The following is a 20,611-nucleotide window of genomic DNA, read 5'->3' as shown; positions in this document are numbered from 1 at the left end:
GAGATTAGCGAGGGCTACTGAGGTGACTTTAAACTAGAATGGTTGGGGAGTGGGAATCAAATTAAAGAGACTAGGCGAGAGGAGGTTAGTTCACAACGGGGGGATGGTAACCAATGCAGTGAGACAGAGGGGTGTAAAATGAGGGTAAAAGCACAAAGTAGTAAGGTGAAAAGTAAAGGTGGCAGGCCAGCAAATCCAGGGCAAAAATCAAAAGGGGCCACTTTCAGCATAATTGTATAAGGACTAAGAGAGTTGTAAAAGCAAGCCTGAAGGCTTTGTGTGTCAATGCAAGGAGCATTCGTAACAAGGTGGATGAATTAAAAGTGCAGATTGTTATTAATGAATATGATATAGTTGGGATCACAGAGACATGTCTCCAGGGTGACCAAGGATAGGAGCTCAACATTCAGGGATATTCACTATTCAGGAGGGATAGACGTGAAAGAAAAGGAGGTGGGGTAGCATTGCTGGTTAGAGAGGAGATTAACGCAATAGAAAGGAAGGACATTAGCCGGGAGGGTAGAGCTGCGTAACACTAAGGGGCAGAAAATGCTGGTGGGAGTTGTGTACAGGCCACCTAACAGTAGTGGTGAGGTTGGGGATTGTATTAAACAGGAAATTAGAAATGTGTGCAATAAAGGAACAGCAGTTATAATGGGTGACTTCAATCTACATATAGATTGGGTGAACCAAATTGGTAAGGGTGCTAAGGAAGAGGATTTCTTGGAATGTATGGGGGATGGTTTTTTGAACCAACATGTCGAGGAACCAACTAGAGAGCAGGCTATTCTAAACTGGGTATTGAGCAATGAGGAAGGGTTAATTAGCAATTTTGTCGTGAGAGGCTCCTTGGGTAAGAGTGACCATAATATGGTGGAATTCTTCATTAAGATGGAGAGTGACATAGTTAATTCAGAAACAAAGGTTCTGAACTTAAAGAAGGGTAACTTTGAAGGTATGAGACGCGAATTAGCTAAGATAGACTGGCAAATGACACTTAAAGGATTGACGGTGGATATGCAATGGCAAGCATTTAAAGATTGCATGGATGAACTACAACAATTGTTCATCCCAGTTTGGCAAAAGAATAAATCAAGGAAGGTAGTGTACCCGTGGCTGACAAGGGAAATTAGGGATAGTATCAATTCCAAAGAAGAAGCATACAAATTAGCCAGAAAAAGTGGCTCACCTGAGGACTGGGAGAAATTCAGAGTTCAGCAGAGGAGGACAAAGGGCTTAATTAGGAAGGAAAAAAAAGATTATGAGAGAAAACTGGCAGGGAACATAAAAACTGACTGTAAAAGCTTTTATAGGTATGTGAAAATAAAAAGATTGGTTAAGACAAATGAAGGTCCCATACAGACAGAAACAGGTGAATTGATTATGGGGAGCAAGGACATGGCAGACCAATTGAATAATTACTTTGGTTCTGTCTTCACTAAGGAGGACATAAATAATCTTCCAGAAATAGTAAGGAACAGAGGGTCCAGTGAGATGGAGGAACCGAGGGAAATATATGTTAGTAGGGAAGTGGTGTTAGGTAAATTGAAGGGATTAAAGGCAGATAAATCCCCAGGGCCAGATGGTCTGCATCCCAGAGTGCTTAAGGAAGTAGCCCAAGAAATAATGAATGCATTAGTGATAATTTTTCAAAACTCTTTAGATTCTGGACTAGTTCCTGAGGATTGGAGGGTGGCTAATGTAACCCCACTTTTTAAAAAAGGAGGAAGAGAGAAACCCGGGAATTATAGACCGGTTAGCCTAACATCGGTGGTTTACAATATATATTAATGACTTGGATGAGGGAATTAAATGCAGCATCTCCAAGTTTGCAGATGACACCAAGCTCGGTGGCAGTGTTAGCTGTGAGAAGGATGCTAAGAAGATGCAGGGTGACTTGGAGTGGTTAGGTGAGTGGGCAAGTTCATGGCAGATGCAATTTAATGTGGATAAATGTGAGGTTATCCACTTTGGTGGCAAAAACAGGAAAACAGATCATTAAGAAGAGGTGCAGTCGACGTTTCAGGCCGAGACCCTTCGTCAGGACTAACTGAAGGAAGAGTGAGTAAGGGATTTGAAAGTTGGAGGGGGAGGGGGAGGGGGAGATCCAAAATAATAGGAGAAGACAGGCGGGGGAGGGATGGAGCCAAGAGCTGGACAGGTGATAGGCAAAAGGGATACGAGAGGATCATGGGACAGGAGGTCCGGGAAGAAAGACAAGGGGCGGGGGGTGACCCAGAGGATGGGCAAGGGGTATATTCAGAGGGACAGAGGGAGAAAAAGGAGAGTGAGAGAAAGAATGTGTGTATAAAAATAAGTAACAGATGGGGTACGAGGGGGAGGTGGGGCATTAGCAGAAGTTAGAGAAGCCCGGTGCTCCCAATGTGGCCTTTTATATATTGGCGAGACCCGACGCAGACTGGGAGACCGCTTTGCTGAACACCTACGCTCTGTCTGCCAGAGAAAGCAGGATCTCCCAGTGGCCACACATTTTAATTCCAAATCCCATTCCCATTCTGACATGTCTATCCACGGCCTCCTCTACTGTAAAGATGAAGCCACACTCAGGTTGGAGGAACAACACCTTATATTCCGTTTGGGTAGCCTCCAACCTGATGGCATGAACATTGACTTCTCTAACTTCCGCTAATGCCCCACCTCCCCCTCGTACCCCATCTGTTACTTATTTTTATGCACACATTCTTTCTCTCACTCTCCTTTTTCTCCCTCTGTTGCTCTGAATATACCCCTTGCCCATCCTCTGGGTCCCTCCCCCCCCTTGTCTTTCTTCCCAGACCTCCTGTCCCATGATCCTCTCATATCCCCTTTGCCAATCACCTGTCCAGCTCTTGGCTCTATCCCTCCCCCTCCTGTCTTCTCCTATCATTTTGGATCTCCCCCTCCCCCTCCAACTTTCAAATCCCTTACTCACTCTTCCTTCAGTTAGTCCTGACGAAGGGTCTCAGCCTGAAAGGTCGACTGCACCTCTTCCTAGAGATGTTGCCTGGCCTGCTGCGTTCACCAGCAATTTTTATGTGTGTTGCTTGAATTTCCAGCATCTGCAGAATTCCTGTTGTTTGCGTTTTTAAAAACAGATCATTATCTGAATGGTGGTCGATTAGGAAAAGGGGAGGTGCAACGAGACCTGGGTGTCATTATACACCAGTCATTGAAAGTGGGCATGCAGGTACAGCAGGCAGTGAAAAAGGCAAATGGTATGCTGGCATTTATAGCAAGAAGATTCGAGTACAGGAGCAGGGAAGTACTACTGCAGTTGTATAAGGCCTTGGTGAGACCACACCTGGAGTATTGTGTGCAGTTTTGGTCCCCTAATCTGAGGAAAGACATCCTTGCCATAGAGGGAGTACAAAGAAGGTTCCCCAGATTGATTCCTGGGATGGTAGGACTTTCATATGATGAAAACTGAATGAACTGGGCTTATACTCGTTGGAATTTAGAAGATTGGGGGGTTCTTATTGAAATGTATAAAATCCTAAAGGGATTGGACAGGCTAGATGCAGGAAGATTGTTCCCGATGTTGGGGGAGTCCAGAACGAGGGGTCACAGTTTGAGGATAAAGGGGAAGTCTTTTAGGACCGAGATGAGGGAAAACTTCTTCACACGGAGAGTGGTGAATCTGTGAAATTCTCTGCCACAGGAAACAGTTGAGGCCAGTTCACTGGCTATAATTAAGAGGGAGTTAGATATGGCCCTTGTGGCTAAAGGGATCAGGGGGTATGGAGGGAAGGCTGGTACAGGGTCCTGAGTTGGATGATCACCCCTGATCATACTGAATGGTGGTGCAGGCTCGAAGGGCCGAATGACCTACTCCTGCACCTATTTTCTATGTTTCTATGTTCTGTTGCAACTGAGAAGAAAACTGACAGAATTTATAAATGTAAATAAAAAGTGTCTCAGATGTGACAGTGATTTGGGCCTCCATCAAGGGTTTCTTACGAAAAAATGCTATATGGTTCAGTTCTTACCTACATAAAAGCCGGCTTCAAAAGATTTCCACCTTAGAAGAAGAATGTAAGGTTTTGGAAAATGATCTCAAAAGGATATACACCATAACAAAAGAAAACGAGCTCAAAACAAAACAAGCAGAAGCAGGGCAGAATATATGATCCATATAACCAAACATAAGTATTACACAGAAGGCAGCAGACTGAGCCATCTTTTTGCTCTAACGCTCAAACAACAGGAAACTAAAAAGTCTATACCAGCGATTAGATGTGCTAAACGTGGGGTAGTATCTTCAACAGAGGAAATAAAAGAGACATTCAAGAATTACTTTAAAGAATTGTATACAATTGGCTCAGTTCCTTCTGAGAATGACTTCACAAATATTTTTAGTGGATTAGATCTCCCTACATTGTCATTAGAGGACACCAAAACTCTAGACTCTCCTATTACGCTGAATGAGCTACTCAAAGCAGTTAAAGCTACAAATAAGGGCCGTACGCCAGGCATAGATGGCATACCTGTGGAACTTTACCCAGCACTTTGGGATATTCTTGGACCAGTATGGTTAGAAACATTAAATTATGCTTTTGGAAATGGCGCTTTCCATAGAGATCTAAACACAGCTGGGATCACAGTTATACCTAAGCCCGGTAAGGACCCCTTGCAGTGTGCCAATTACCGTCCAATCTCCTTGATAAGTGCGGACCTCAGAATATTTTCCAAAGTCTTAGCCAGTAAATGAGACAGTAGTTGGGAAAATAATTAGCCCAGATCAAAGGGGCTTTATCAAGGGGCGTCTCACATCTGATAATATTCGTTGGCTCTTACACGTACTGAGTGCAACATATAAAATCCTGCCTGCCTGTGGCCTGCTATTTCTAGATGCTGAAAGAGCATTCGATCGCCTTGAATGGCTATTTCTTTGGAGAGTTCTAAAAGAATTTAAGTTCGGCGATAAATTTATCAATATGATTCGAACACTGTAGGCTAATCCTTCAGCCCGGGTATGTGTGGGAGGAGGTTTCTCAGAGTTATTTGACATAGGACGGGGCACACGACAAGGGGACCCTTTGTCTCCTTCAATTTTTACTATATCTATTGAACTGCTTGCACATTTAATTAGAAACTCTCCTCAGATCTCCCCTATTACAATAGGTACAACATTGCATTCAATATCAATTCACGCGGACAGCATGCTAGTTTATATGGCAAATGTTCAACAAACTCTCCCCTATGTTTTAAAAACACTGGAGCAATTTGGATTTCTTTCAGGATACAAAGTTAATTTGTTAAAATCAGCATTGATGCTGATTAATACGGATAAAAGTAAGGTGTCTCTCTCTCCCCAGATTAAAGTTACAAATGAAGTCCTCTACTTGAGTATTAAAGTTAATACTTTCCTATCATCTGTGGCTAAAACAAATTACTCTTTAATTCTGAAAAAAAATAGAAGATGATATTAATAGATGGAGACACCTGCCGGCATCAGTCGCGGCCTGTATATCGGTCATTAAAATGAACATCTTACCCTGCATTAATTTTATCAGCCCAATGATCCCACTTGCACCTCCAGCAGGATATTGGCAAAAACTGGACTCCTTACTACAATGCTATGTTTGGAATGGTAAAAGACCCAATATAAAATGGTCAGCTCTACAATTGAAAAAGTCGAGTGGGGGATTGGCATGTCCAAATTTTAAACTGTATCACGGGGCATTTGTATTAAAAAGTCTTAGCTATTGGACGGAGGAGGATTAAGTTTTGTCCTGGAAAAATATAGAACAAGAGCTAATAGCACCAATAAGGTTGAAGGACTTTCTCCTTATAGGTATGTCTACCAAAAAATATGATTTGTATTGCGGTCCAATTTTAACCCATATACTACAAGTGTTTAGAGCAGCAGGAAAAATTCCTAAAATTTAAATACGTATGGTGCAAATCATCTCCATTATGGAACAATAACCGTTTTCTGTCTGGGGGGAAACCATTCACTAACAGAACTTGGGAGGATAAAGGTATTACTACACGTCAAGATATTAATGGGGCAAGTACTATCCTTAGCTTTCAAGAACTGATATCTCGATATACTATTGATAAACATTCTCTTTTCTTCTATTTTCGAGTAAGATCAGCTTGTAAAGCCTACGGCGTTCCCTGGGGACAGATTTAAAGGACCATCCCATTTTAAGTTCTGTACAGAGTGCTCCAGGACAGATAGTGTCATAAATCTATGATAAATTAAACTCCCAGAATTATATGCCCACATCGGGAATGAAAGCTTGGGATAGGGACATATCGGAATTGGGACAAGACTTAGACCAGAATGCGATTTGGGATAATGCTGCCCGTGCTTCGAAAAACCCAAATCATCGGTATATACACTTGCAATTTTGTCATAGAGCATAAAAACACCGAGAATTAGACATCAAATGGGACAGGTTCCTGACCCATATTGCTCATTTTGCCCCATGGAGCCATTGGCTCTTTTATACATGTTGTATGGGGATGTCCAGGGGTTTTTGATTTGTGGGGAAGGTTATCAGTACTCTTACAGAACTAACAGGGGTACAATTACCAATGGACCCTGCTGTACATCTTCTAAATGATGATTCCCACCTTTCCCTTACAGAAAAAACACGCAAAATCTGGCTGGCAGGCCTGACTGCAGCTAAGAAGATTGTAGTCCAGCGTTGGAAACCTCCCCATGATATTCAAATACTCACTGGCTTCGGAGCTTTTTGGACATTTCTTACCTGGAACTTTCATCAGCAAGAGTAAATGATGCACGACCAAACACAATCTTAATGTGGACAAATTTGATATCTAACTTAAAAGATCTTTTGTTAAAATAAGAATGCTTTGTCTGTGTATGTACTACTATTCAGTTGATTGGTGGAGGGGAGAGGGATAGGGGGAGAGAGGGGTGGAGGGGGCATGGTGATGAAGGTTGGGGGGTGGCTGGGTTAAACAGACAAAATGTAATTGGCAACTGGTTGTATTGAATGTAATTTGTTGGTGTTGCAATAAAAAATTAATAATTTAAAAAAAAGATTGAGGAAGGCAGCACGAAGGCACTGGAAAATGTCAAGAAGGAACTAGAATACTATCATAAAGAAATAAATGAGCTAAAATTAAAAGATGAACCAATGAAGAACTTGCTGTTAGAAAAGAAAAACAAATTGTTCAGACAGAGAGAATACAGTGAGGAACTGAAGAAAAAGACTATCTATCAGACAAGGGAATATTAGAAACTATTAAACATAAAGACACAGCTTGAACAAGAGATTAGCATTTACAAATATTTACAGGGTCAAGTGGAATGGAAAGCAAGTGACTGCTCATCTCAGCCATCAATAACTGAAAAAGAGGCAAGAGATACGAACGACACGTGTAATGTCTTCAATTGATGAACACAAGGAATTTTTGTTTTTATTTTATATTTAATTTTTTCAACACCAGGAATGTGAGGAAAATGAAGAATTGAGTGCCCTGGATCAAGACTAAAGCTGGTCTATTGAACACAAAATGACCGAGTTCCATCTGCTCAACATTCTCACTGAGAAGAAGAGCTCGGAACCTTAAACACGTCACCGAGAAATCCACATCTTCCACTTCTGCATTATTTCAATAACTGTGTATGAAAGATCACTAATTCTGCTTGTTTCACACATGAAGTGGGACTAGGGAGGGGGGAAGGGAGGGGTACAGGGGAAGTACTCAGCGGGGGAGTAGGGGTACGGGTGAGGTACTGAGGAGAGGGTGCAGAGGTACAGGGGAGGGGTATGGGGGAGGGAGGAGAAACTACAGGGGAAGGGAGGGGCAGGAGAGGGGTACGAGGAGGGGGCAGGGTGAAGGGAGGAGGGGGAGGGGGAGGGGTACAGTGGGGAGAGAAGGTACAAGGAGAGCGAGGAGTAGGAACAGGGAGGGGGTACAGGAAGGGGGCAGGGTGAAGGGAGAGGGGTACAGTGGGGAGGGGGAGGGTAGGGGAAGGGGTGAGGAGGAGGGGAATGGGTGAGGAAGAGGGTAGGGTTGAGGGGGAGGGGAGGGTGACAGGAAGGGGGAGCGGAGGGTGAGCGGAAGGGTAAAGGGGTGAGGGGATCAGTACTAGATTATCGAAGGAACTGGATTACAGGTAGTCAGATTAGTGAAGGTCGACTGTATCAGATGTTGGTAAGGCCTAATTTGGAGCATTGTGTGCAGTTTTGGTCATCTACCTACAGGAAAGATGCGAATAAATTTGCAAGAATACAGAGAAAGTTTAGAAGCATGTTACCAGGACTTGAGGACCTGATTTATAGGGAAAGTTTGAATAGGAGACACTCATTTACGAGCCTTGGTGGATACCAGAGCCACACTGACCTCTGTACTCCCTCCCCGGGATTACCCTTGACTCATATCAGGGTGGTAACCGTGGGAGCAGCAAGGATCCTCTTATCAGAACCTCTGTCAAATAATGTCACCCTATCGCTGGGGGACAACACTATAGAGGAAGCTGTGATGGTGTTTGAAACTATTCCTTTGCCTTTGCTGGGAAGACAAGCACTCTGCAAGCTGGGAACTACCATTTATTGCACTCCTCAAGGCATGTATATGGACATACCCTCGCCTCGTACCCATCAGTTAGTCTCACTGCTCCACACGTTTGAGAGTAAAACCGAACCCACACTGTACTGTTGGCAGCTGTCTGGCAACCGTTTCACTGTAAAAATAAGCCGTGTGAAGCAGGAGTTAGACAATCTGACGCCGTTGCCCCTGTAGAGGTGGTACGGGCACTGCTGCAAGTGGTGCAATATCCTAATCGATTGCATTGCACAGTATGGTACACCTTACAAGGTGATCCCGACTATCAAAAAAGGGTGTCCGTTTATGAGGGCCAGAAGATGAGAGTACACCCAGAACCCTACCTCTATTTTGGGCCAGGAGGATTAGGCGTTCCAGTACGTCTTTCTGAAGTGCTAGTGCTGTACTGCCCTGAGAGCCCTGAAGGGATGATACTAGGACAGTAGTGAAAATATTGTGGAGGGAAATAACAGCCAGACATGGAATACCCATGGGGATAAATAGTGACGGGGTACCCGTTTCACGGGAAAGACAGTAAAGGACTTGGCGCAAGCCATGGGGTTCCAGTGGAAATTGCATACTCCCTACCAGCCTCAATCTGGAATAGTGGAAAGGGTAAATGGGGAGCTGAAGAACGCCTCATCTAAGGTGTGTCAGGATAATAATTTACACTGGCCAGAGGCTCTCCCTGTAGTATTACATGCATTACGGAACAGGAAAATCCGGTCTACTGGATTGACGCCCCACGAGGCTCTCATGGGACGTCCAGTGACCACAGAAGTTAGGTCCCCAGTGTGTGTGGAAAAATTGGCCCTGATCTGGAAAAATGAACAAACATTGGCCTTTGCACAGGCCATACGTAAACAAGCTTCTGAGCTGCATGAGAAAACATGACAGGCTCATGGCCCTCTAGGGAGTACCCCTATGCACTCATTTTGCCCAGGAGATAAGGTGTATGTAAAAAGCTTAGACAAGAATTCTTTCTCTCCTAGGTGGAAGAACTCCTACTGTGTTATTGACCACCGGAACTGCCCTCAAGGTAGACGGAAAAGAAGACTGGGTCCATGCGGTGAGATGTAAATGGCATCATCCACCAGAAACGGAGCCAACAAAATCTGAAACCATCTCACCAAACCTCTAACAAAAAAATGACTTTGATGGGAGGGCTGATATGTCTGGTAGGGTTGATTCCGGTTGTGTGCGGGGGTCCTAGTTATGGGGTGGGACGGACGGCTACTGAGATAATTAAATTAGCAGCCACCCTGGAGGAGTTGGCTAACAATACTGCCGACACTCTGGAAGACACTCAGTCCCAGATATATGCAATTACCACTGAAATGACTGCCATCAGGCAGACAGTATTGCAGAATCGGATGGCCCTAGATTTCCTGTTAGCCGAGAAAGAGGGCACTTGTGTCCTCATAGGGAAAGAGTGTTGTACGTACATCCCTGCTGTCCCCGAGAACGTTACTAACATGAACCAGCACTTATGGGAAAAGGCGAAGGTGAAGGAAATAGAAAGCCAGATGAGAAACTTTACTAATGGAACAAGTTGGTGCGATGGAATATAGGGATGGTTTTCCAGTTGGGGAGACTGGATCCTACATGGGATAATCATAGTGGCAGTCACATATATCATAGGATGTTGTGTGTGTGTGTGTGTGGAGTACTAAGGGTGTGCAGCAGTCAGTTAATAAAGAGGGCCCTGGGAAGGTCTGAAAGTATCCCTATGATGCCTCGAATAGTAAGGGCCACCGCTAGCCAAGAGCACCGGTGGGGAGAAAAGGTGTAACCTGCGAGAGAAAGACACTTTCCCAAGGCTTACGATCCCCCTTATGAGGAGGAGGAGATACCCCAGTAAGGAATGATAACCTAAAAGATTAACAAGGAGGGAACTGTGGAAGAAAATATCCAGAGCTGACACTGTATTGAGCAAGGAAGGGTTAGTATGATCTTCAAATGTAAAATCAAAGTCTACTGTGACTAATGTACGCTGTGCTGCTGACAACGTGCCTTTCAGTCAGGCTGATTAAAATAACTGTGTTTCTATTTGTTGTTCTAAGAATCATCACATGTCTGATACACTCGTTTAGCCTGTCTGATATACTCTTTTGAGAAATTAACACTGAAGTAAATGTGTAACTGCTCGGGGACATATCCTGCAACTTTGCTACTCAGCAGAACTGCCATTGAAGTTCCTCCTTCTGATGATGTGTTTTTCTCTCATATGCTTGGGATATAAACAAGAGCATGACCCATTGTCAGAAAGAGTCTCACAAACTCCGCTTTGATGAGGATGGGCTCTCCACGATATCATGCTACAATAAAGGCGTTCTGAAGCGATCTCCCTCCGTGTCCGAGTGTTAGTTCTTTTTCCGCAACGACACACAAGGCAGATGTGGAACAAGCTCTTAAAGAGATTCATGCTGAATATCAACAGTTTGCTACGAGAAATAAAGAGAACATGGACAAATATAAACAAAAGTTTGAGGAAGCCAGCAGTAGGGCACTGGAAAATTCAAAGAAAAAACTAGAATACTATCCTAAATAAATGAATAAGCGGACGTGGAGTGTGCTCTGAACATTCTGTGTGCCAACATCAGTGAACTTGAGACCAGGTATCCAGAGGCTTTGCTCATTACAGCCAGGGACTTTAACCAGGCCAACCTCAGAAAGGCGTTGCCAAAGTTATACCAACATGTCTTCTGCCCCACTAGAGGCCCCAATATGCTTGACCGCTGCTACACAGCTGTCAAGGATGCCTACCGTTCCATCCCACGACCTCACTTCAGAAAATCGGACCATCAGGCCATGCTCCTCCTCCTGGCTTACAAACAGAAACTGAAGCGGGAGGTCACGGTGTCAAAAGTAGTGTCGCATTGGACGGAGGAAACGGATGAGGTCCTCCGTGATTTCTTTGAATCAGTGGACTAGTTAGTATTCAAGGACTCGGCAGCTTAACCTTGATGAGTATGCCTCAGCTGTCACGGACTTTATCTGGAAATGCACAGAGGACTGTGTGTCTCGCAAGACGATCCAGGTATTCCCTAACCGGAAACCTTGGATGAATTATGAGGTCAAGTCTCTTTTAAAGTCTAGAGCTGCAGGTTTTAGGTCCAGGGATACCGGTCGCTACACAGGATCCAGGCGTGAACTCTGGAAAGCCATTATGGGCGCCAAGAGGCAATATCGAGTCAAATTGGAAGCCCAGGCTAACCAGAGGGATGCCGGTAGACTATGGCAGGGTCTAAATGAGATCACTGGGCACAAAGAAAAGGCTGGGAATATCAATAACTGTGGCGCTTCTCTTCCTGATGAACTAAATGTATTCTACGTAAAATTCGAACAGAAGAGGAGCGTCCCGCTCCCTCCGGATGAACTGGACCTGGTGGTATCGAGATTCATCGTCACCAAGGAGGACGTTAGAAAGGTATTTCTGAAGATAAATTCAAGGAAGGTGACGGGCCCAGATGGTGTCCCGGAACAGGTTCTCTGGGCCTGTGTAGGTGAGCTAGCTGGAGTGTTTGCTGACATCTTCAACTGCTCCTTGCTTCACTCTAAGATCCCCTTGTGTTTTAAGAAGGCAACGATAATCCCAGTGCCGAAGAAGAGCAAGGTGGCATGCCTGAATGACTATTGACCTGTGGCTCTGACATCAATTGTTATGAAGTGCTTCGAGCGACTGGTTATGGCACACATCAACCACAGCCATCGTGGTCAACCTCGACGCTTTGCAATTCACCTACTGGAGCAACAGGTCAACGGCAGATGCCATCTTTTTGGCCCTACATTCCTCCTTAGAACACCTGGAGAATAAAGACACATACATAAGGCGCCTTTTCATTGACTACAGCTCTGCCTTTAATACCAACATTCCAAATAAACTGATTGCTAAACTCCGGAACCTGGGCCTTAACACTCCGATCTGCAGCTGGATCTTCAACTTCCTCACAGACAAGACCCAGGCTGTAAAAATAGGGGACAAGCTCTCCTCTACAATCACTCTGAGCACCGGTGCCCCACAAGGCTGTGTACTCAGCCCCCTGCTGTACTCACTGTACACCCATGATTGTGTAGCCAAGTTTCCATCGAACTCAATATATAAGTTTGCTGACGACACCACAATTGTAGGCCGTATCTCGGGTAATGATGAGTTTGAGTACAGAGAGGAAATTAAGAACCTGGTGGCATGGTGCGAAGACAATAACCTATCCCTCAACATCAGCAAGATGAAGGAATTGGTTGCTGACTTCAGAAGGAGTAGCGGACTGGACGACCCCATTCACATCAGTGGTGTGCAAGTGGAACAGGTCAAAAGCTTGAAGTTCCTCAGGGTCAATATCACAAATATCCTGACTTGGTCCAACCAAACAGAGCCCACTGCCGAGAAGGCCCACCAGCACCTTTACTTCCTGAGAAAACTAAAGAAAATTGGTCTGTTCCCTAAAACCCTCACTAATTTTTATAGATGCACCGGAGAAAGCATTCTTCTAGGGTACATCACAACCTGGTAGGGAAGTTGTCCTGTCCGACCAGAATAATCTGCAGAAGATCGTGAACACAGCCCAGCACATCACACAAAACAATCTTCCGTCCTTGGACTCATTTTACACCACACGCGCCGGAGTGCTGCCAGGATAATCAAGGACACGACCCACCCAGCCAACACACTTTTCATCCCTCTTCCCTCCGGGAGAAGGCTCAGGATCTTGAAGATTTGTACGGCCAGATTTGGGAACAGCTTCTCTCCAACTGTGATAAGACTATTGAACGGATCCTGACCCAGATCTGTGCCATACCCTCCAAATATCCGGACCTGCCTCTCGGTTTTTTTGCACTACCTTACCATACATCCTCTATTTTCTATTTATGATTTATAATTTAAATTTTTAATATTTACTATCGATTTGTGCTCCAGGGAGCGTGAAGCACAGAATCAAATATCGCTGTGATGATTGTACGCTCTAGTATCAATTGTTGGCGACAATAATGTAAAGTAAAGTTAAATTAAAAGAAGAACTAATGAAGAACTCACTGTTAGAAAAGGAAAAAGAATTGTTCAGACAGAACGAATGCAGTAAGCTTCTGGAGAAAGTGAATGAACATCACACAACCGAATATCAGAAACTATTAAATGTAAAGACACAGCTTGAACAAGAGATTGTCGCTTACAAAAATTTACTGGGTCAAGTGGAATGGAAAGCAAGTGACTGCTCATCTCAGCCATCAATAACTAAAAAAGAGGCAAGAGATACGAATGACACGTGTAATGTCTTCAATTGATGAACACAAGGAATTTTTGTTTTTATTTTATTTATTTTTTTACACAAGGAATGTGAGGAAAATGAAGATTTGAGTGCCCTAGAGCAAGACTGAAGCTGGTCTGTTGAAAACAAAATGACTGCAGATCTGAGTTCCATCTATTCAACATTGTCACCAAAGAGAAGAGATCGAAACCTTCAACACATCACCAAGAAATTGACATGTTCCATTTTTACATTATTATTTCAATAAATGTGTATAAAGGATCACTAATTCTGCTTGTTTCATACATGAAGCAGGGCTAGGGCGGGGAGAAGGGGGAAGGGTGGGGGGAAGGGCGAGGGGAGTGGGGAACGGAGGGGTACATGGAGGTACTGGATGGGGAGTAGGGGTACGGGCAAGGTACTGAGGAGAGGGTGCAGAGGTACAGGGGAGCAGGTAGTGGTAAAGGGGGAGGAGAGGCGCCACAGAGGGGTATGGGGGAGGGGGCAGGGTGAAGGGAGAGGGGTACAGGGAGGAGGGGTACAGTGGTGAAGCGGAGGGGAAGCGGAAGGGGTGAGGAAGGGAGGGAGAGGTGAAGGGGAGAGGTGAGGGGGAGGAGAGGGAAAGAGGTGGGGGCAGTGGAGGGCTGAGGGGAACAGTGGGGAGGAGAGGGAGGGGTGAGGGGTACAGTGGGGAGGGGAAGGGGTGAGAGTGAGGGACGAGGGGGGGCGAGGGGCCAGGGGTGAGGGGGGGTTGAGGGGGGGGAGGGGGGAGTGGTGAGGGGTGAAGGGAACACAGATATTTCCCAAACTGGGCAATATTGCTCTAAATCTACAACAACTTCCAAGTTATTGAGGATTAAACTGTAACTGTGGTGTGATGTCATTCAGCAGCAATTATATCTTGCTACTAACTGTGAGGTTCATTATAAATAGCATCACTGAAGACCGATTCCTAAGGGCTGGCATGAAATCAGTATTGTCAGGTACTGATGTCACAGTCTGTTCACTCCGCACTTTTACAGTGAGCACATAATGTCTGTGTCCCAAAACCATTCAATTTCCCATTGCTGTCAACTGTCCTAAACATGTGCACATGTATTCTGCCAAAACTGAAAGCAAATGACTGGAACATAAGAAACAGAAACAGGAGTAGGCCATTCAGCCTCTCACATCCTCCCTGCCAAGGCTGATTTTTCACTTCGGCACCATTTTCCTTCACTTACCCCTGATCTTTCAATTCCCTTACTACAAAACAAAATATACTTTGTGTACTTGTTCTGTAGTCATCAATCTTTGTCTGATAGTCTGCGGAGCTGAAATGAATGACTAATACAACCTTAAATTTCTCATTGCCCTTTGTGTGCCCATTTAAAGAACACACCTTGGTGTTCAGCTGCCAGACATACACACAATTCTGCACACAATACACACAATGTCCATTTCCATAATGCAAATTGGTTCAAAGGTTATTGATGGATTCGGGAACACTATTTGTACTATGCCGGACTGAAGTGGTTACAATGCATTCACAATTGGGAAAACTGGTTTAAATCGGTGCTTTGTTCTACTATAACCTGACTTTCTATAACACAAGGTTTCTTTGGAATGAAATTCCAGCATTATAGCAGAACTACTTGCAACTTAATATATTACCACATATCTACTGACATTTTCCCACAGTAAAGTATGGTGGGCTATGGTACCAGTGTAGATCGATGGGAGTGGGCTGTTTAAATGGTTTCGGCATGGACTAGATGGGCCAAAAGGCCTGTTTCTCTGCTGTACTGCTCCATGACTCTGTCAAAACCATCTTACATGGCTAATGTTTGTGGCATTTGCTGCATTGTTGTATAGATTTCTGCTTTTCAACATGTATCACGAATAATACATGCTTAATGGTTGGGAAAATAGGAAGAATATGCAATCTAATTTGCAAAACAACAAAGTTTCCACTTGTCGACTGTATATTTTACAAGAATGGCATATTCTATAACAGACAACAATACAGTATATCCAGAGTTCAGGCACAAGTAAACAAGTGCCACACCAGCACCTACACCTCCTCCCTCACAACAATTCAGGGTTCCAAACAGTCCTTCCAGGTGAGGTGACACTTCACCTATGAGTCTGTTTGGATCATCTACTGTAACTGGTGCTCCTGGTGTGGCCTCCTATATATTGATGATACCCAACCTTGATTAGGAGACAGCTTCGTTGAGCACCTTCGCTCCGTCCACCACAAAATGCGGGGTTTCCCAGTGTCCACCCATTTCAGTTCTACTTCCAATTCCCATTCCAACATGTCAGTCCACGGCCTCCTCTGCTCCCATGATGAGGTCACACTCGTTCCAGAAGGGAGGCTCATGGAGTGAGCTGTACTTTGGCGTCGCTCCATACCCTTTACTTTTTTACATGTAACCACTCTTATTTACTTCACCTATATCGACATAAACAAATTATACTACAAACATATCATCCAACTTCGACTTTTACTTACTGAAAATGTACACCAGAGGACGAGAAACTAAAAACGGAAAGGGTCCCGGCGGGGATGGAAAAAAAGATGGTGATCCTGGAACAGCGAAGGAAGCTCCGGTAACTATGGAACTAATGAAGAAACTTCTAGAAGATACAGTTAATCGAAGACTCACTGCAATTGAAGAAGTGTTGAAGTTGATGCAGGAAGATTCAAGAATATTCAGACGTGAACTTGATCAACATCAAGTCAGATTCTCGGAACTAGATGAAGATGGCCACAAAAGGGATAGAAAAATTGAAACTCTTGAAAAAAGTTTAACTTCGGTAACTCAGCAGTTGGAACATTATCAAGCTAAGACTATCGATCTTGAAAATCACTCGCGACGACAGAATTTGCGAATAATTGGTTTTCCTGAAGATGTTGAGACGGGAGATCCTACCAAATATTTCACTAAATTGCTAATGGATGTGTTTGGCTCCGATATATTGGAGGAGCCCCCACTATTAGATCGTGCACATCGTTATTTTGTTTTAATTCAGAAAATGTGGCCAGACCGAGACCAATCATTATTCGGTTTCATTACGTCCATGAAAGGAACGAGTTATTCGAGCTGCTCGGAACTAAGGTATGATCGAATTTCGAGAATTCAAGTTCAGAATTGTTGAAGACTACAGCCAAGACGTACTGAAAAAGCGGATGGCTTTTAAACCACAGATGGCAGAACTTAATCATCAGGGCTATAAGATAGCGCTATTGTTTCCAGCCCGTCAGAGAGTGGTTATGCCGGACAACTCATGTAACCTGTTTAAAAATCCGATGGAAGCCCAAAGTTTTCTTGATGATCTGTCTCCCTCTGTGGAAGATTAACTAATGTATCGCTTTGTTTTTTTTTTCTCTCATCTTTGATTTGTATAGGTCAAGGGGTTTTTTCCCTTGATCTTGCAGTGTAGGTTCGCTTTATATTGTTAAATGATATGATGCTTTTCTGTTAGTGATCTTGTATATCTTATTCTTAATACTTTTTGAAAGTTATTTAGTCACAATTTTAATGTTGGTTTTCTTTTTGAGATGTTACTGGAATATTATATTTTAAAATGGTGGATTGTTTTCTTCTTCTCTCCAGAATCCTTTCTGTCTCTAACGTCACTTCCGATCATTTATACATGAAAAATTAATATAGTAATATGATCTAACGTTTGATGTTCTTCAAAATATGAGCAAGAAGGAACTATTCGATGCTTATAATCGTTTTAAGCTGTTTCTTACCGTTATAGCTATTTTTTACTTTTTTTTGAATATGGGTGGTATCTTTTTTGATAAACATATTTCTTTTGGATTGCCTTTCTGGAAAGATGGGGGTAGGATTAGCTTTAGATTTAGCTTTGGCCATTGTCTGGCTTTTTTCGGGGATTTTGTGGGAGGTGGGTGGTATTTTTGTTCCTATGTTTATTTCATTTTTTGCTTTTTAAACGGGCTAACCTGAAACTACCAAAATGTCTGAAATGTCATAACTTCCGGTTCCTCTTTGGACCTTTTTTCCTCTTCCGGAGTCATGAGCCTGTACTCTGGTTAACCCTTTACATACCTTATACTCGAGCTCATTACGATGAATCAAATTATTAATTTGGTTTCTTGGAATACAAATGGCTTAAACCACCCGATTAAACGGAAGAGAATTTTTAAAGTATTCCATAGGATGAATGCTCATATTATTTTTGTACAAGAAACTCATGTCCGGAAAGAGGATAATCAGCATTTTTTTAGATTCTGGAAGGATCAACAGTGCCACTCGAACTCACAGGCTAAAGTAAAAGGCATCTCTGTTTTTATAGATCCGTCAATTTCATTTCTGCATTATGAGACGATTTCAGATCCCAATGGCAGATTTTTGTTAATTACCTGATTGCTATTTAACAAAAAAGTTGCTATGCTTAATGTTTATGCCCCAAATGTTGACTGTCCTGATTTTATTAAGAACCTCTTTACTTCTCTTCCTAACTTAAATGACTCTATGCTGATTATGGGTGGAGACTTCAATTGTTGTTTAAATCCTTTGATGGATAGATCCAAGTCCAATCAAGTACTTCCAAACAAATCGGCTACCCTTATTAACTCTTTTATGACCGACTCTGGAATCTCAGAGATTTGGAGATTCTTAAATTCAAATGAGAAACAGTTTTCATTTTTTTCACATGTATATCGGCACTACTCTAAAATTGACTATTTTTTTTATCAACTCTCGATTAATTCCTCGTTACTAGTTGCAAATATGATTCTATTGCTGTTTCTGACCATGCACCATTGAAATTATTTATTAACTTAAGGGATACATTTACTAACTCTGGACAATGGCGTTTTAATACCACTTTACTTCAAGATTCAGATTTTGCTAGGTTTATAGAGGAACAGATTAATTTCTTCTTTACAATGAATTCCACAGAGGATATTTCCAGTGGGACACTTTGGGATACTTTCAAAGCATATATTCGTGGACAAATTATTTCATATACTGCTGGATTAAAAAAGCGAACTAATAAGGAAATACTTAAACTGGTTGACTGGTTAAAGAAGTTGATAAGAAATACACTATAGCTCCTAATCAGGAACTTTATAAACAGAGAATTGAACTTCAAATGGAACATAATCTCTTATTATCATCTTTGATTGAAAGTCTATTAATCAAAACTAAGAGTCAATTTTATATACATGGTGATAAAACTGGGAAACTTTTAGCTAATCAATTGAAATCGGCCTTGGTTAAACGACAGATTCTTAAGATTTGTAAACAAGATGGCACTTTGACAGTTGACCATGACGAGATTAATAAATCCTTTCAAGAATTCTATACCTCCTTATATCAATCAGAATTTCCTGATGACTCTACCATAACGCATGAATTTTTTAAGAAATGGAATATTCCAGAATTATCATCTAATGAACTTTCAAAACTAGTTGTACCTATTACAGTAGAAGAAATAAAGAATGCTATTTTTTCAATGAACTCAGGTAAGGCACCTGGCCCAGATGGATTTACAGTAGAATTTTAAAAATTTTTCTCTACTACACTGACTCCTTGGTTATCTAGTGTTTTTAGGGATGCAGTATCTATAGGTAAATTACCATAATTTTTATCAAGCTTCTATTTCCCTAACTCTTAAAAAAGATAAAGACCCCATTGAATGTGCATCTTATAGGCCTATATCTTTGTTGAATGTAGATTCTAAGATTTTTTTCTAAAATATTGGCAATGAGATTGGAGAATATATTACCTCAAATTATTTCTGCTGATCAGACTGTATTTATTAAAAATCGTTACTCTTTTTTTAATATTAGGAGATTAATGAATATTGTTTATACACCTTCACCCAAAATTCCAGAATGTGTTATTTCATTGGATGCTGAGAAAGCTTTTGACAGAGTTGAATGGACATACTTATTTAATACCCTTGAGAAATTTAATTTTAGTTCGATATATATATCTTGGATTAAACTGATAAATCTTACTCCTTTGGCTTCGGTATTTACTAACAACCAAAGATCCCCTCTTTTTCATTTATTCCGTGGTACTAGGCAGGGCTGTCCTCCTAGTCCACTACTATTTCACATTGCTTTGGAACCGCTAGCTATTGCTATTCGTGACTCCCCTAATATATTTGGCATTACCCACGGAAATGAGACTCATAAATTATCAATATATGCAGATGATCTACTATTATATATTTTTAACCCAGGAAAATCTATTCCAGCAGTATTAACTTTGCTTGCTCAGTTTAGTAATTTTTCCGGTTATAAATTAAACCTAGGTAAGAGTGAACCTTTTTCCATTAAATATGCAGGTTCCCACTTACAAAAACTCTCCATTTAGAGTGACTACTGACTACTTTACTTATCTAGGAGTTAAAATTACTAAGAGACATAAGGATTTATTCAATTTTAACCTTTTACCATTAATTAATCAGGTTAAACAACTGATTACTAAGTGGTCCCCATTGTCTCTATCATTGATTGGCCAAATCAATGCTGTTAAAATGATTATTTTACCTAATTGTTTATATTTAATTCAAACGATACCAATTTTTATTCCTAAGTCCTTTTTTGATACTATTGATTCTAAAATTTCCTCATATATGGCAAAATAAAAATTCCAGATTAAGTAAAAAATACTTAGTTTTTAATTCCCATATAAACCCTACTTGTGATAGATGTCACTCTGAGGTGGCTTCTTTAACTCACATGTTTTGGTCCTGTCCTCTTTTGGAAAAATATTGGTAAGGTATTTTTGATATTATTTTGATATTGACAACATTACTGAACATGTCTGATTCAAGATATTGGTCTAGACCTGTTTTGTTCTGTTTTT

At 42.1% G+C, this 20,611-nt stretch overlaps 1 pseudogene; it reads left to right on the top strand.

Moving 5' to 3' along the window:
- The window catches only part of LOC140210427 (uncharacterized), a 41,665-nt pseudogene extending 27,856 nt beyond the window's left edge, over window positions 1-13,809 (top strand).
- Window positions 13,810-20,611: the final 6,802 nt, after the last annotated feature.

Source organism: Mobula birostris, chromosome 15, assembly GCF_030028105.1.
Source record: "Mobula birostris isolate sMobBir1 chromosome 15, sMobBir1.hap1, whole genome shotgun sequence".
Classification (NCBI taxonomy): Eukaryota; Metazoa; Chordata; class Chondrichthyes; order Myliobatiformes; family Myliobatidae; genus Mobula; species Mobula birostris.
The sequence above is the reverse complement of the archived record's forward strand: the minus strand, read 5'-3'. Positions and strand labels throughout refer to the sequence as shown.